The sequence below is a fragment of the Lontra canadensis genome, unplaced genomic scaffold (genome assembly GCF_010015895.1).
Source record: "Lontra canadensis isolate GAN:19392208 unplaced genomic scaffold, GSC_riverotter_1.0 scaffold6, whole genome shotgun sequence".
Taxonomy (NCBI): Eukaryota; Metazoa; Chordata; class Mammalia; order Carnivora; family Mustelidae; genus Lontra; species Lontra canadensis.
In genome coordinates, this window is record NW_022631000.1 from 29,321,115 (window position 1) to 29,334,888 (window position 13,774).

The 13,774-nt window shown below is 40.2% G+C and overlaps 1 pseudogene; it reads left to right on the top strand.

Moving 5' to 3' along the window:
• Positions 1-8,829: 8,829 nt before the first annotated feature.
• The window catches only part of LOC116864784, a 12,320-nt pseudogene continuing 7,375 nt past the window's right edge, over positions 8,830-13,774 (top strand).

Genomic DNA, 13,774 nt, shown 5'->3' on the forward strand with positions numbered 1-13,774 from the left:
GTTCCAAATTTCCTACAATGAACACGTATTACCACTCTGCTGGGGAGGGGGAAAAAGACCTCCTTCCTGATCTGCAGCAATTAAGCCAGCACGGATTAACCTGGCCCCTGTCAAAGGTGATGAAAAATCGTAGACTGGTGTGGATTCTTTCCACTGTCAGAATTTTGACACCATGTTAAAGAAACGTAAAGCTAAATCTCTACTTCACACTATGCATGAAAATAAATTTCAGTTACATTATAGAACAAAACACATGTAAAGAATACTGTGAAAAAATATAGTAATATTTGTATAACTGTGGATGGAAAGAGTCTTTTTTAACACGGCATCGATGCCAAAAATCATAAGGAAACGACTGACACATCTATTCTCATAAAAATGAAAAGCCACCAAGATAGTGATTCTGAAAAAATAGTATTTAAAAATATGAAGACATTACAGATAATGGGACAATGTCTTTATGAATAAAGAAGGCTGAAAACTAATTTAAAAACCAGATTTTTTTTGAAAAAAAATTAAAAAGTAAAAGGACCTGGACAGAAAAATCACACAATACAAATGACAAAACTATGAAAATTTGTCTGAACATCAGTACTAGTGAAAACCAGAAAATTAAAATAACATTTTCACACCTTATGTTGGTAGATGTTAAATCCTTTTCTTCCATCCTATGAATTGAATTCCCACCAAAGCCAACATGGGAGCAGTGAATCAGGGCAATTCCTGCGTTTGTCACAAGTCTGGTTACCACTGCCCACCACCATTTCCCACACAGGAAGACCAGGAAGCAGTGGGGTTTGATGGCCAAGGTGAGGAAGTGGTTCTCTGAGCCAGTGGTTTAATGCAGCACGGTCCCAGAGAGCAGCTGGAATCCTCATATAATTTGGTGGAAGTGTTTATTAATAGCAGCACTTTCAAAAACTGTTTGACAGTGCCTATGAAAGCTAAACTTATGCATACCCAATGACTCAGCATTTCCACTTCTTGGTATGTACACAACAGAAGTGCGTGCTTCATGTGTACCCAACACAAGTAATGTACAAGAATGTTCATAATTTCAACAGCCCTTCATGATAGAAACACTCACACTAGAAAAGGAAGGGAACTTCTTTGACCTGATTAAGGACATCTACAAAAAATTCACAGCTGTATCCTTAACGATGAAAAACTGAATGCTTTTCCCCTAAGACCAGGAAGGAAACAAAGATGTCTATTCTCAAGACTTCCACTCAACACTTTATTGACTGGACCGTTCTAGGCAGAGCAGTTAAGCAAGAGAATGAAATAAAAGGCATAAAGGTTGGAAAGAAGTAGAATTATCTCTCTTTGCAAATGACATGATCTTGTATGTGGAAAATCCTAGGAACTCTACTAAACTATAAGATGTAATAAATGAGTTCAAAGTGTACAGGATACAAAAATCAATATATAAAAGTTAATTATATTTCTATACAGTAGCAGTGAGCCAATAGAAAAGGAAATGAACAATTTTATTTACAATAGCATCAAAGAGAATAAAATGTTTATGAATAAATTTAACAAAAATGCAAGACTTACACTCTGAAAGCTGCGAAACACTATAGAAAGAAATGAAAGAAAACCTAATTAAACCTACCTAATGACATCATGTTTTCATGGATCAGAAGACTTAATATTGTTAAGGATGTTTGGAGGATGGCAGCATCCTCCAAACTGATCTACAGATTCAATCCAAAAATTTCAAAATACTAAGTGACTTCTTTGTAACTATTAAAAAAATTCATATGGATTGCAAGGGACCAACGACAGCCAAAACAATCTTTAAAAAGAACAAAGCTGAACAACTCAAACTTCTAGATTTCAAACCTTACAATAAAGTGACAGTAACCAAGACAGCGTGGTCCTGATGTAAATGAGACATGTTAGATCAAAGGAATTGAATTGGAATCTAGAAATAGACCAACACGATTACAGGCAATCGGTGTTGGACAAGAGTGCCAAAAAGACTGAGTAGGAAAAGAATAATTTTCAGTAAATGATGCCAGAGCATGTTGGTATCCACACACAAAAGAGTGAAGTCTGACCCCTACCTCACAACATCGATGTTATATAAATGTAACATAAATGTAAGAGTTGAAGCTGTAAAACTCTTCAAATGAAAGACAGGCATAAACCTTTGTGGCTGGTTTCTTAGCCATGACCCCAAAAGCATAAGTAGCAAAGGGAAAAAATAAACCAAGTGGACACCATTAAAATGAAAAACTTTGGTGCTTCAAAGGGCATTATCAAGAAAGTGAAAAGAAATACCACAGGATGGGACAAAACTTTAGCAAATCACGTATCTGATAAGAGACTTCTATGAAGGGCACCTGGGTGGCTCAATAGGTTAAAGCCTCTGCCTTCAGCTCAGGTCATGATCTCAGGGTCATAGGATCAAGCCCTGCATCGGGCTCTCTGTTCAGCAGGGAGCTTGCCTTCCCCTTCTCTCTCTGCCTGCCTCTCTGCCTACTTGTGATTTCTGTCAAATAAATAAAAATAAAATCTTTAAAAAAAAAGAGAGACTTCTATGAAGAACGTACAAGAAACTATTACAGCTCTGTGATCAAAAGGCAAACCACTAATTTTTTTCAAGAGGCAAAGGCTCTGCATGGACATTTGTCCAGGGAAGATACAGTGTGGACAAAGCAGCGCACTAAGGGATGCTCCGTATCATCAGCGGTCAGGGAGACGTGGGTTGCACCCGGTTAACTCTCTGTGGAGGACTTCGTATTGACCCACATTTCAAACATGAGGTTCCAGCTCGCAGACCCCAGACACAGAATCTTCGACTGTCACTTGAGGTGGGCCTGAGGGGTTCTCAACCTCCAGCCCTCGCAGGGTGTTGGGCAATCTCCTCCAAGGGGCCCCTTCCAGCCCCAGGGAACCCAGAGAACTGTGCTTCTGGCTTCTCTCACCCTCCTTAACCCCCAGCTTCATTGCTTCTCTAGGCTTTTGCAAAAGAACAGAGGAACATCGGACTTGTGGTTGCTTCTGCATACCCTGCGAGCGTCCCTGAAGCCTCAAAGCCCTAAAGAGCGAAACTGAGAGAGAGCAAACACGACTTGAAAATTCCATAGGTTATCTTGCCATAGGTATTTCCCACCCTCCCTTAAATAACCCACTATATCTTATTCACTAGACTTCAAGGTTATATATATATAACCTTGCATATATATATATGTGTGTGTATATATATGTATATACGTGTGTATATATATATATATATATATAGGCAAAATGTGAAAGATTGCATTCCAAGTCATAATTACAATAACAATAAGCAAATGCATTTTTTTCCCTTGTGCTTTACTTTTGCTTTTTAAAATTATCCAGTTGGGTCCCTGGGTGGCTCAGTTGGTTGAGCAACTGCCTTCAGCTCAGGTCATGATTCTGGAGTCCCCGGATCAAGTCCTACATCGGGCTCCCTGCTCAGCGGGGAGCCTGCTTTTCTCCCTCTGGCCTTTCCCCTCTCCTGCTCTCTCTCTCTCTCTCCCTGTCTCTCTCTCTCTCTCAAATAAACAAGTAAAAATAAAATCTTTTTTTTTATATTTTTAAAAATCCAATTATTATTATGGTCATATAGATCAAAACATAAATAATTTTTTAAAATACACAGGTAGGGACACCTGGGTGGCTCAGTCATTGGGCGTCTGCCTTCGGCTCGGGTCGTGGTCCCGGGTCCTGGGATCTAGCCCTGTGTCGGGCTCCCTGCTCAGCGAGAGGCCTGGTTCTCCCTCTCCCACTCACCCTGCTTGTGTTTCCTGTCTCGCTGTGTCTCTCTCTGTCAAATGAATAAATAAATCTTTAAAAACATAAAATAAAATAAAATAAAATACACAAGTAACCCTATTATTGTTTTTTGTGTTTTTTTTTTTTTTAAAAAGGGAGCGCCTGGGTGGCTCAGCGGGTTAAGTGTCTGCCTTCACCTCAGGTCATGATCCCAGGGTCCTGGGATCAAGTCCCACATCAGGTTCCCTGTTCCTTGGGGAGATTGCTTCTCCCCTCTGCCCCTCCGCCACTCCTCCCGCTCTATCTCCCTCAAATGAATACATTAAAAAAAAAATCTTTAAAAAAAATTCATAATATCCATATTTCTTTCCCATTTTAGTATGGATATATCAGTGTGCATGTTATTTTACATCCTGCTCTTTGCACTTATTCATGATTTCCATGTTACCCTGTAAATGGTATTACATTGATTTATAGGGTCTGCATGAAACGGACTAAAATCTGCACAGCTCTCTCAACCTCCTAATTCCATTCCTCAGAATTCTACTTCACACAAGTGTTTAAAGCAAACTGAACAGTCTTTCCTTCCTGGTAAATTTTCCATCGCTCCCCACATTTAAGAAAACAGGATGCTTCCGCCTTTTCCCCACCCCCTTAATCTCTTCTACTTGAATCCCCAACTGCCTCTGTCGAGGGCCCCTCTGTGCAGGACACTGCAGTTGCCTTACAGACAAAGGCATAAAATCAGTGAAAAGCAGTGCCAGCTGCTTGCCCGCTGCTGCAGGAAGAGGTCATCTTTCCCGACTTTCATCCCACCGAACAAGGACTTTTCATCCCTCAAACTTCTTTAGAGTTCCCAGGAGCTGGGCAGGAAGGGCTCCCCCCAAAGTGCTCTCAGCCCTCGGGTAATCATACATGAGCCAAATCTGCTTAATCTTCCTTCCTAGAAACAGAAACCAGGAGGTCCAACCCTGAAATCTAAAGGAAAATCCTGACTGTGATTTCATCTCTCAAACTCCTATTGTGGTTTTCGAAATATGCTCCCTAAGGAATGGTTTAGAGTAGTAGGTAGATGGAGAATGGATTGTAATCCTGAAGTATTTGTATCCTGTGCATATTGTCTAAATCAACAACTGCCCTCCCACTCTCTATCACCCACTCTTCCGTAAATAAAGAATCCGATACATTAAGGTCCCAAGGGTGACTACAATCAAATGCTTATTTATGGCCCCTTCTATTTTTCTGCAACTCCGGGAGAACAGGAGGAAATATTAAAGTAATTCCTTTTCTTTCTTTATCCCTGACTCCCACCCCCAAGTCAGGCTCCATCAACTGAGCAAAAGATTGAAGAGAAAATACTGAATTTTTTATTATGAAGATAAGGAAATCATTATGAAGATAAGGTGTTCTCTGCAAAATTACTTAAAAATCCAAGGCTGGGTTCACAAAATTTATTCATGACACTTGTTAAAGAACAATAAAGCCGACTTCATTCTGGACCATTTCTGTAGGTGTAGGGACCACTGAGATGAGGTTTTGCAGTGGGGGAGAGAGATCAGGCTCAACTCCAAATACAATAAGGAAAAGTGGGAATGTATAGCCAAGGATGGGGCGGGGGTCAGTGAATGGAAAATTATTCAGAGGAAACATCAGCGGTCAGGGAGGACTCCGGCTAAGCTGACTTGATGGGATTCTTGCCGAAGGCAGGCAGAGAAATCAGACATCACCTAGGTGATGGTGGAGGCTGAGGCACCCAACCCCATTCCAAGGATAGGGGATTCTGGTCAAACTAACCTGGCAGGATTCTTGCTAAAATCGAACAAGGGAAAGGCAAACACAGAAGCCCAAAAGTCAGGTCCTAGTTGAAGAGAGATGCTGTAGTCTGAGCTGCTACAAGAAAACTATTGTTACAGGATGTTTGCTCTGTGGGTGCCCCAGGTTCTTGGTCACGCATCTTCGAAGAATGAAGGTAGACCAGCCAGAGTCGTGGACAGCAAAGCAAGGTTTGTTGAGTGATACCGAAGTAATAGCACAAAGCTCCCAAGGAGGGAGGGGACTTTGGAGGGCAACCGGAGTTTCTAAATCTAGGAGCTTTTATGGGCTTGTTGACAGGCTGTTTTAATCTGATTAACTGCCCCCCGCCACCCCGCGCCTGTCATCCAGTCAGATATTTGTCATCTATCTATCCCATGGGAAAGGGTGGAAGACTCCTTCCAGGGTGGTGTAAAATCGTTTTAAGCGTGGTTTCCTCTTGGGGGTGGGGTGGGGGACCTCTTCCCTGCCTACCTGCCTTCTATTACCCTTCATCAATAACACAAATTAGATTGCTTAAACACCATTTATTTCCCATGGTTCTGGAGTCTGGAAAGTCCAAGATAAATGTGCCCTCATATTTGGTGTCTGAGGGGAGCTCATTTTCTGGTTCATAGATGGCTGTCTTCTCCATGTGTCCCCACATGGGGGAAGAGGTGAGGGGACTCCCTGGGGCCTTTTTTATAAGGGCGCTAATCCCACTCACGAGAGCTCTACCCTCCAGTCCTAATCACCTGCCAAAGGCCCCACCTCCTAATATCATGGGGGTAGGGGGGATTGTCCGGAATTTCAACATATGAATTGCAGAGGACTCAACATTCAGTCCACAACACGAGATTTGAGAGGAGACTGATTAAAGTTTGGTCAAAGAGAGACCGGCAGTTGTAAGAATATTTGGGAAAGAGCAAAAAAGATTATTGGGATTCTTTGAGGCAAAACGAAGCCTATTTAGAGCCCACTTTGGCAGTTACTCAGATTCCAGCCTTGCACTGCCCGCAGCTATGTTACAATTCTGTAAACTTGGGGATGAGTGATCACAAGGCAAAGTACATGTTTTCTATACACATGCAAATATATTCGGGGGTGGGGGTGTTTGGGATTGACTTCCCTCCCTTCCACGAAAAAGCTGCTCTCCTGTTCATTTGTAAATTCATTTCAACACATCTTTATTCCATATAAATTTGTGCTCCTTTGATTTCTCTTTCGAACTAGTTAACATTCTACCAACTCCTTCATTAACAATGAATTGAATAAATCTTTAATACACATTCATGTTATATCTGCATGGAATTTCTGATTTTAGCATTGTTAAAAAGTCATTCCTGTAACAAGGTCGGGCCTCCCAGTTCCAATAAGAGGACTAGAAAATTCAATCCTTCCATTCAAAGAATTGCCAAATAAAACATAAAAATAATCCCCTCAAGAGAATAAATTCACAGGCTATAAGGCACCCGGTTCCACATGGGTTAAGGAGGTGGAGGTAAGTAAATTGAGACTCTTAAAGGTCTACACCCTCAGTGAAAGAGTGGATCAGAATGAAATATGTCCACCAAGTCAGGAAGATGTCAAGGAAGTTTGTCTCTGTTCTGGACTCAAAAAACACAGTCCCAGCTAAAGATGAGTTTACTGTAAAAAATTGTTAAAAAAGCATGAGAAATCATTCCACCACGAGTGACAGTCAGTGAACACAAGTACCAGAAGTTGAGATAACCAAAAAGACAAACTAAAGCAGAGGAAAATAATCATCTCTGAAATTATTAAAAATATGTTTAAATAGTCAAAAGTAAATAAAACAAGTCCCTATTTAAAAAAAAAAAAAACAGGCAGACTGAGGAGAAAATTTGAGAAAGAATTAAATAGAAATTTTAGAAGTGAAAAAGATTATTGAAATTAAGAAGAAATTCATACAACTGATGAGTGAAAAAACCCATTAAATAAAACTAAAGAGATAATGATCAGGCCAAAAAGACAGATGTGAAAAAAATGAGTCAAAATACCACAGAGAGATAAAGAGAGATAAATGATAAATACAGAGAGATAAAGAGAAAAGATTATGACCAAAAAATGAAGAGACATAGAAGACAGTGTGAGAAGGCTAAACATAGTTGGAATAGAAATTCTAGGAGAAAAGAATGAAAAGAGAGGAATTTGAAAAGAGAGACGGCAGAAAAATGTCTAGTCTTGGTAAAAGACATAAATCCCCAAACTCAAGGATCACTATGATCTGGAAATCAGGAAAAATAAAAATAGACCCACTGTCACAAACACCAAACACACAAAGTCTTTTGAGACTTGAGATCCCAGAGAGAAAATACCTGTAACTCACAAAGAAAGAGCAATAAACTGGGTGGCTCAGTGGGTTAAGCCTCTGCCTTCAGCTCAGGTCATGATCTCAGGGTCCTGGGATCGAGTCCTGCATCGGGCTCTCTGCTTAGAGGGAGCCTGCTTTCCCCGCCTCCCCCGCCTGCCTCTCTGCCTACTTGTGCTCTCTCTCTCTCTCTGTCAAATAAATAAAGAAAAAAAAAGAATGGTGAGCAAAGAAATTGATAAACATGGAGCAATGTAAAACATGCTCATAAACAAGGAGCATGTAAAAACATGCTCATAAAAAACAATAATGGCTAATTTGGGCAAAAAAAAAAAATACCCCACTATAAAACAGTAGTTGTATAACTACTGTTCTATAAAATATGGAAGAGGGAGATGATTGAAATCAAAGCATTTGAGCTCTTCCTTCCAGAAGGAAGATTAATTACAGATGAATTTTAGACTTCCATCAAATATACCAGGTTTAGTTTTTAAAGGGTTCTGAGACAATAGAAAAGGAATGTTTAACTCCGAGAAAGGTGGAGTGGCACAAAAGGGAAATAATAAGGAACCCCTAATCGGATGCTGTCCCACACATTAATGCTCTCCCAGACGAGGCCCCCAGCCTCCCATGGCGGCTGTTCCTCACGCAGGAGGGACAGAGAAAGAGACCCACACCTCCATTGCAGCCGTGCCCAAGGATAGAGGTGGAAAGAGGTGCAGAGATAAGAATGAGAATGAGCCCGAAATAAGAGAACTAATGTTCAAGGACAATGGGCCAGTATGCCCACGTGACCTAAAGGCTGGGAAATGGGCAATTGGAATCAATATGTTTGGACGGTCAGAAGAAATCGAGAAAGAAAGGTTAGGATAAGAACTTTGGACATTTTATTGGTGAGTTTACAAGACTCCTTGACAGCAAAGTTACATATTTCACGTTGTCCTGCTGATAAAGCTGGAGAGATGGTCTTCCAGGACAAGCTACCGTCAAAGGCAGGTTACATGGGTTCCCGGAGATGGTGTCAAAATCTGTTTGATGATGGGGATGATGGTGAAGATGCTGAGCATATCCAAACTGAACTCAACATTTTACATTCTGATCTTTCTGAGAGTTAGAATTTGGACCATAGCCACAATCCTTGAAGAAGTCTAAAACATTGCTAGCGTGAGTGGTTTGCTCAACAGATGGATGTATTAAAGTATTCTGTTTCTTTAAAAATTGATGATACTAAATTACCTTCAGTCAGATGTGAAACCCACTTTGTTCTTTTATTGTAATGGCATTTATTTGGGACAAAATCCCACAACATCTGTTGCTTAGGAAAAAAAAAGAAAAAACATATTGCCAGTTTCCCTGCTGTGGCCACTTCACCTCAAGTATGTGGATGTTTTGAAGAAATTCTAAGCCACGTAATTATCATGGGTTATGTGTAAACCTCTAGTTTTGACTACTCTGTACACCGCTTGGAGTCCTTCTGAATCCTCTATTTACTTTGATGTCTTCCTGCGACTTTGTTAAGATTTAAAGGAGGCAGAAATCTGCATTTGATATCTCAATGCATGGTTCTTTCCTTAATAGTTTAGTAGCTTGAGCTTTTTTTTTCTTTTTTCTACTAATTTTGATACCACAAACATTCTTTGCAAGTCTTATGTTGCCATCATAAAGAAATCAACAAAAGCTCTTTCCAAAACCAGTTTTGAGAAATTGGGTTTGAATTTGTTAGTTTTGTAGTTGCAGAAATTGAACACTAGGGGGCACCCAATCATCAAAAACATGTATTAGGGGGTGTGTGTGTGTGTGTGTGTGTGTGTGTGTGTGTGTGTGTGTGTGTTTTACTTGCCATGAATGAAAAATCTTAAAAAAGAAGCTACCTTTCTAACCTTTTATTAAATATGAAGTTTTAAAACTCCTCCTTTGGAAATAATTCCAAAGTTATAAAATATTGCAAAAATAAAAATAGTAGGGGTGCCTTGGTGGCTCAGTGGGTTAAAGCCTCTGCCTTGGGCTCAGGTCATGATCTCAGGGTCCTGGAATGGAGCCCCTGCATCCGGCTCTCTGCTCAGAAGGGAGCCTGCTTCCCCTCTCTCTCTCTCTCTCTCTGCCTGCCTCTCCGCCTACTTGTGATCTGTCAAATAAATAAATAAAATCTTTTTTTTAATTAAAAAAAATAGTATCCAAAACATAATTAGATCCTTCACCCTGATTTACCTATTGTTAACATTTTATACCATTCACTTTTGTTTCTTTTTAAAAAGATTTTTAAAAAATTTTTAATTCCATTATAGTTAACATACTGTGTTATATTAATTTCAGGTGTACTATATGATTCAACAATTCTATTCATTGCCTGGTACTCATCCTGATAAGTATACTCTATTTAATTTCCACCCCTATTTCATCCACCCCCCTGCCACTTCCCCTCTGGTAGCCTCTGTACTTGAGTCAGTTTCTTGGTTTGTCTCTCTTTTTTTTCCCTCTTCACTCGTTTGTTTTGTTTCTTAAATTCTACATATGAGTGACATCAAATGGTATTTGTCTTTCTCTGACTGACTTGTTTTGCTTAGCATTTTTATACTTTCTAGATCTATCCATGTTGTTGTAAGTGGGAATATTCCATTGTATTCTGTATACCACATCTTCTTTATCCATTCATCTATCAATGGACACTTGAGCTGCTTCCATAATTTGGCTATTGTATATAATGCTGCTAACAACATCAGGATGCAGGTATTCCTTTGAATTAGTATTTTTGTATTCTTTAGGGAAATACTTAGTAGTGTAAATGTTGGACCATAAGGTAGTTCTATTTTTAACTTTTTGAGGAACTTCTGTACTGTTTCTCAGTGCTGTGGCTGCACCAGTTTGCATTCCCATGAACAGTGCAAGAGGGTTCGTTTCTCTCCACAACCTCACCAACATTTATTGTTTCTTGTATACCATTCACTTTTATCATTCCCTCTCTCCCTTTCTTTCTAATAAATCTATGTATGTATATATAGTTATTTTCCTGAATCATTTGCAGATAAGTTACATACAACATGAATCTTACCCATAAGTGTTTTAGTGTGTATTTCCTAATAACGGGAATATTCAAAAGAGTCTCTTTTGATGGAATTTACAGAATATTTGTAGAGTATAAGAGATTAAAATAAAAATGTATTTTTTCCAAAAGCCTCATACAGTGTAAGATACAGTTTTGTGTGCTTTATGTACACTTAAATTATGACTTAGAGAGGAAGATAATTTCAAACTAACTTCTACAAAATAAGTTTTTCTCAAATTTTTCCTAAGCTGGAAGAGGACGAAGAAACTACAATGTAATGAAAAGATGGTCTCCAATTTCTTTTCTAAGACTTTATTTATTTGTCAGAGAGAGAGGTGGAGAGAGAGAGAACAAGCAGGGGGTGGCAGGCAGAGGGAGAAGCTAGCTTCCTGCTGAGCAAGGAGCTCGATGAAATGCAGGGACCCAATCCCAGAACCCTGACCTGAAGGCAGGCACTTAATTGACTGAGCCACCCAGGTATCCCTCCAATTTCTGAAATAAAAGAGCCACAGGTAAAAATTATAATGAAGAAAATGTCGTGCCGCTAAGGTATATTTCACCCTTAAAAAGCCCCAGAAAGCTAAAGTCCCAGTCAATCCAACAGAAGGTAGAAATGGAAGTTAAAACTAAGCAAAATAAAATGACGATGATGATGATGATAAGACAAGTTAAAACATAATCAAAATCCAAATATATGCCATTTAAACAAGACACAAAAAATAATGACATAGAAAGATTAAACATAAAGGGATAGAAAAATATACTGTACAAACAATATCCAAAAGAAAGGTGAATATATATTTACATACAAAATAAAATAGATTAAGTCAAAAAGCATTATTAGGATGGATACTACATAATGAAAAAAAAACTATCAAAAAAGATATCCCTGAACTAAAATACACCTAACAGGGGCACCTGGGTGGCTCAGTCAGTTAAGCATCTGCCTTCGGCTCAGGTCATGATCCCAGGATCCCAGGACTGGGCCCTGCATTGGCCTCCTTGATGCTCAGCAGGGAGCCTGCTTCTCCCTCTTAATCTGCCTGCCACTTCCCCTGCTTGTGCTCTTTGCTCTCTGTCAAATAAATGGATGAAATCTTTAAAAAATAAAATAAAACACATCTAACATATCCTCAAAATATTTAGAGTAAATATGTATGAAAATATTAGAAATTAATAAACCCATAAACTTTTACCAAGAAGGTAAAAAATTAATAAAAATATATATTTAAACAACATAATTAACAATTTGACCAAAGGAACAACCACGGGACTGGCACCAAAAACTAGAGAAAACACATTGTTATTTTCAGTCCTATCTAGCACATTATAACAGGTAACCACATAGGGATACTGGCTAGGAATGGAAACTAGAATGGAAGGGAATTTGTTAATGTCTAACATATTCATTGACCCCAAGTTCTCACTTCTAAGAATTTATCTCCAAAATGTATTTGCACATCTGAAGGCTGGGAAGATGGCCAAGTAGGAGGACCCTAAGCTCACCTCATCCCAGGGATACAACTAGATAACACTCACATCCGTGTAAATAACCCAGAAAATGAGCTGAAGACTGACAGAACAGACTCTGCAACTAAAGGCAAAGGCCACATCGAAGAAAGTAAGAAGGGTGAAGATATGGTATGGGAGCAAAAGGGACCATGGCCATTCATGGCTGAGAGAGAGACAGGCCTCAGAGAAGAATGAGAAACAGACTATCACAACAGGGAGCCTGCACAGGGAAGACAAATCCCTCTAACATCAGGCTTGGAAGGCAAGAAGGGCTGAAATTCATGAGTTCTTGCAACCAGCAACTTAAAGCCTAGAATTTTAAAAAATTAGTGGACGATGGGAGAGCCTAGAGAGCATGAGGAAGCTGAGTCCCCACCCTTAAAGAGATAGCTCCATGGCCAGCAGAAAAACAGCATAGAAGCAGCAATTTGAAAAACACATGTGGCAAATGAGACAGAATGATTTACTCATGTCAGAGCATGGCCCTGAGAAGCAGCGGTCACAGGAAGACCCCTCTGGGAACAAAGAACTGGCAGATTCCATTTCCCTCCCTTCCCCTCAACATGAGGACAAGGCCACCTGTGGGAACCAGTGCAGTGTGGACACTTGCTGCCTAACTTGCTTACACCAAGCCCTGCCCCCTGCACTTTGGCAGAGCCACTTTTACCAGTCATGCCTTAGTCCTAGCACTGCAGCAACCCCCACCCCCACTCCCAGAAGACGGGTGCAAACCTCACCAGCACTTTGTCTTTGGACCTGCCTTCTGCAGGGCCTCTGTTCTGGCAGCAATGGTGGCAGGTCTCGTTTCACAGGCAGACTAGTGCATACCTTCTTAAAATGTGCCCCACCCAGCAGGGACCAAACACTGCCCCCAAAAGGCAAAGGCAGCCTCTGCAGGTGACTGGACTAAAGGAAAAAGAGTCCAGGCCTCAAGAGCAGAGCTCACACAACAAACATGGGAGATGCTCCCTGAAGTGCCAGGTCCCGGGGAACAGATGACACTGCACTACAGGACACCAAAGGACTTTTTCTTCATAAGGCCATTACCTTAAAGAACAAGAGACATAGCTAACTTTCCTAACACAGAGAAAGAAACACAGAGAGTAGAGAAAATGAGGAGACAGGAATATGACCCACATAAAAGAACAGGACCAAGCCACAGCAAGACACATAAGTGAAACAGGTATAAGTAATATGCCCCATACAGAATTTAAAGTAATGATCATAAAGATACTCACTGAACTTGAGAAAAGAGTGGAGGACATCAGTGAGACCCTTGAAAAGAACCTAAAAAAGATCCTAAAAAAGAACCAGCACTCCTGAGTGGCTCAGTGGGTTGGGCCTCTGCCTTC